We start from the raw sequence: 5,120 nt of genomic DNA on the forward strand, positions 1-5,120 counted from the left end.
GGAGGGCGCTAAAAAGCAAAGGGTACTCTATCTAAATGAAAATTCACAATTTATTTTTTACCAATAAATTCTTAAAAAATAGTAGTAAAATTTTCACTTTCAATACATTCATATAAATACTGTAATAAGAATCTTTGGCAACCACTGTCTTCTAGGGTTTAAATGCAATAGAGTACAATTCAGTTAAAGTTTTCAAAACTTTATTTTTTTCCAAAAAAACACCAAGGTGACTTTAACAGCAGCAGACAGTTTGTTTACAGGTAAGGCAAAAGGAACAGGTTCAGTCTCTGCACAAACTTTTAAAACAGCAAATCTCTGTCTGCATTGTCTGCAGCAACACAAATGTCCTTTACAGAATGTAACAGCAAACAGAAATCCAGCAAAACGTTTAGTACATAATATTTTTCATAACACATCAAGCCTCCTGCCTGGCTGTAATCTACTTAGCTAGAAAAATGCTTCCCTATTAAACCCTAGGAACAGTAATCATAAGCCACACATGAGTTTATTGTTTTTAACAGCTGTAAGGTATTCACAACTAAAAAACACTAATCACTTCCCTGGGGTTTCTTAGCAAAATGGTAAAGTGAAATGTATTAAACTTGGTCTAATACAGTATATACTCCCTCTATCACCAAACCAGACTTTTTGTCACACTTCCTCCCCCCCCAGCTCACACTGACATTAAAGAGTGTACCCTTAAAAGACCATCAGCATTGCCCTGCAAAAGACCTGCTCTGTGCTCAACAATGAAATGAAAAGGCTGCAGACTAAGAAACCATTTAGTCACTCTTGCATTCCTCTCCTTATTCTGAATCATCCATTTGAGAGGAGCATGATCTGTAATCAACCTGAATTTCCTCCCCAACAAATAGTACCAAAGAGACTCCAAAGCCCACTTAAAGGACCAGTCAACACAGCAAAAAACACAAAACCAAAACCAAAATAAATATACAGCCACATAGAGGATTAAGTTTATAATGTATATGAGCATTCAAAATAAAAACTTAGATAGTAAAATTATTATAAAACTTACTTTTCTCCTGTCTGTTTTACCAATTGTTCTGAGGCTTGTCCACCTCCCACGCCTAGAGGAGGATGGGCTCACTGTGAGTGACACATTTTATCTTCCAATCCAAGATTAGCCTATTTGCATTTTTTTTCCACCATTGTGTGCATGTGAGTGCACGTGAGCCCCCGGAGTGTGCACGTAACCCCCCCTTGCATGTGCACGTGACTCCCTCCTCAGACGTGCACTATTGTCTTTTATAAATTACAAGCAAGTCTGTGTAATTTTGAACTTTAAATTACTTATTTTATAATTATCATCCCTAGTTTTAATTATAGGCTACCCATGCTACATATCTATTTATAAATGTATATTTTATATAGTCTTCCATTGATACTCGGCAGGCAATATGGGTATTTAAATAATGGAATTTATATTTTTTATACCTTAGAAAGCACCCTGGCTTTTTGTGGATATTTTACAAAGCACCCTGGCAGTTGTCTTTTTCTATGCAAAGAGTGCACACATGTGGAGAAGAATGTGTATATATATATATATGTATGTATGTATATGTGTGTATATATATATATATATATGTGTGTGTGTGTGTATATATATATATATATACATATACAGTATAATAAATAAAGATGTGTGGTAGTGCACAATTAAACTCTCAAATTCCAACACTCACAAACTGTGCTGGCAGTCCCAAAATAATATGCAATACAATATGAAAGAAGGATTGAGCGAAAAATTATCAGTCAATCAAAGAGGGACACAGGCCGCACTTAGTTAATCAGAGTTTTATTACTATGTAATTCTGAACAACCGTAAATCAGAACGTCTACCCTCCACCCTATTGATTTACGGTTGTCCAGAATTACATAGTAATAAAACTCTGGTTAACTAAGTGCGGCCTGTGTCCCTCTTTGATTGACTGATAATTTTTCGCTCAATCCTTCTTTCATATTGTATTGCATATATATATACATATATATATATATATATATATATATATATATATATATATATACACACACACACACACTGCTAGACATGTATAGATTATCATATATTATATATTATCAGGGCTGATAGATATATTAAAATTGTATTAAATTATTATATTATTAAATATTTCTAAATTTAAAAAAAAAAAAATGTCTTTTTACACCGGTTTTACTTTTAGCACATTTATAAAAATATCCTAACATAAAATATTCCTGCTTTAAAATATAAACTGTCAAAAAAAAAAGTAAGGCCTCATGTCTTCCTATAAACACCTGTCATATTTAGAGTAGAAGCTGAATATCACATTCTAGGCTATTCACCTAAAAGGAACTCACACATTGTATATACATTGTGTATATATATATATATATACACACACACACACTGTGTATATTTATATATACATATCTATAATATACTGTGTGTATATATATATATATATATATATATATATATATATATATATATATATATATATATACACACACACACACACTCATATGCACGCACACCCACATAGATATACGCTCATAAGCATGCACACCACACATATACACTAGCATATGCATGTACACAACACAAAAACACTCACGAGAAAGACAGACAGAGAGGGGGGAGAGAGACATAGGGAGGGGGGAGAGAGAGAGAGAGACAGAGGGGAAAGAGATACAGAGAGAGACATAGAGAGAGAGGGGGAGAGAGATAGAAACACACACACACACAGAGATAGAGGGGGGAGAGAGAGACAGCGAGGGGGAAAGAGAGAGAAAGGAGAAAGAGGAGAGAGAGAGAGGAGAGAGAGAGAGAGAGAGGAGAGAGGGGAGGGAGGGAGAGAGGGAGAGAGAGAGGGAGAGAGAGAGAAACACACAGAGATAGAGGGGGGAGAGAGACACACACAGAGCAACAGAGAGGGGGAGAGAGAGAGACAGCAAGGGGGAAAGAGAGTGGGGGGAAAGAGAGAGAAAGAAGAGAGAGAAAGGAGAAAGAGAGAGAAAGGAGAAAGAGAGAAAAAGGAAAGAGAGAGAGAGACAGGGGGGGGGGAGAGAGAGACAGGGGGGAGAGAGAGAGAGAGAGACAGGAGGGGGAGAGAGATACATAGTAAACACACATAGCAAATTCTAAAAATGTTTAATCTGAAATACTTTTGTAATCCCCTCTTAAAACCTTTTGCCATATACATCTATTTTTTATTATTATGGCATGATGCACAATAGACATAATTTTCAACTTTTATCATGGTAATCATAGGGAAATGGTTTTGCCACTGCAAACTATTTTGTTCCTTAATAGTTAAATAACCCTGGCAAGGCAGCCAATAAGGACTCTAACCCCTATCTGGAATGTATTAGTATGCACTCTGCAGAGCCCGTTATTGCTGCTACATAGAAAGCACACACATTAACACAGAAAGCTGTATGCTGTGGAATTTAGCTTCTGTCTAAACGCTGCCTGTCAATGACTGATATATGCAGTGTTTAACACAGCGCTAAATTGCAACGCATAAAGCTTAGATTCCTCTGCCTCTCAATTTTAGCAGTGTGGGAGGGAAGACAAGCTACTGAAGGGTGACTGCCAGAGTCCAGACTGGGGAAAGAAGCCAGTTACGTGCAGCTGCTTTTTTACTACAGTGATAGTCACTAATAGTCTGCATCAGCCGACAGCTTCTTGTTCTTCCCTATCCCCCTGCCTTGAGACACAGCCTGAGCCTTACAGTAATAATAATAACTAACTGACCACGCTGCAGTGTGCACTCAGGATTCGGAACTTCCTAAACACAGATATCTATGCATTATACCGTGCGGTATATAATGCATAGATATCTGTGTTTAGGAAGTTTCTGAGTGCACACGGCAGCGTTGTCAGTTAGTTATTATTATTACTGTAAGGCTCAGGCTGTGTCTCAAGGCAGGGGGATAGGGAAGAACAAGAAGAAGTCGGCTGATGCAGGCAAAGTGACAACGGCCAGGCAGCAGATAGAATTATAAAAAATTGCCCGTTTTAAAAAAAATTCAATTGATGTTGTGCCGTGGGCGTGTAGCATTGTGTGCATACACACTGGGCCACCACGCACCGGAAACAAACTAAGTAGTAATCTAACTAAATACACAGCAGAGTAGTTGTATTAGTTACATAGTGATCAGACGCCATGAACATTTACCTTCTGCTTCTACACGCAGGCGCGCTTCTGTGGACAGTGCACATCCTTTTATGTGCACTGCTCCACCAAAGAAGCGCGATGCCGATGTGCCCACCACTTCCGGTTGCGGCTGCGCAGTGAATGAAAAAGGCATATACGTATATGCATTTTTCATTCGAAAATGACAAACACGTGACAAAGAGGACAGGGAAAGCTGCCAAAAATGTAAAACAATCATTTGAGGGGAAAAAATTACATAAAAATTATAAGGTACTGTTAGAAACATTTAATATAGCACAAGGAATATTTTTAGTATTGTTGTGTATAGTGTTGACTGGTCCTTTAATAGCTAAACATTCTTTTTCAACAATAGAGTAATTTTTCTCTTGCTGGTTTAATTTTCTACTAATAAAAAATACAGGAGGCTCCTCCTCTTGGTACACTTGAGAAAAAACAGCCCCCACACCAACATCAGAAGCATCAGTCTGCACTATAAAATCCTTACAAAAATCTGTAGTTACCAAAACTAGATAGACACACAGGGCATCTTTCAAATGCTTTAAATCCTTGTCTGCTTCTGTAGACCATTTAACCATCATGGGTGATTTTGCCTTTGTAAGATCAGTTAAAAGAGCAGCTATTGTAACAAAATCTGGAATAACCCTTCTATAATATCCAGTCAAACCCAAAAAAGCTCTAACTTGTTTCTTAGTTAGGGGCTGGGGCTAGTTTTGTATGGCTTCTATTTTAGTTGTCTGTGGCTTAACTAATCATCTCCCAATTGTATATCCCAAGTACTTTGCTTCCTCTAAACCAATGGTACATTTTGAAGGATTTGCAGTTAAGCCAGCAGAGAAAATGGAGTCAAAAACTGCCTGAACTTTTGGAAGATGTGATTCCCAATCTGTACTATAAATGATTACATCATCAAGAAAAGCTGCAGAATAACAAACATGGGGC

Source organism: Bombina bombina, chromosome 2, assembly GCF_027579735.1.
Source record: "Bombina bombina isolate aBomBom1 chromosome 2, aBomBom1.pri, whole genome shotgun sequence".
NCBI classification, from domain to species: Eukaryota; Metazoa; Chordata; class Amphibia; order Anura; family Bombinatoridae; genus Bombina; species Bombina bombina.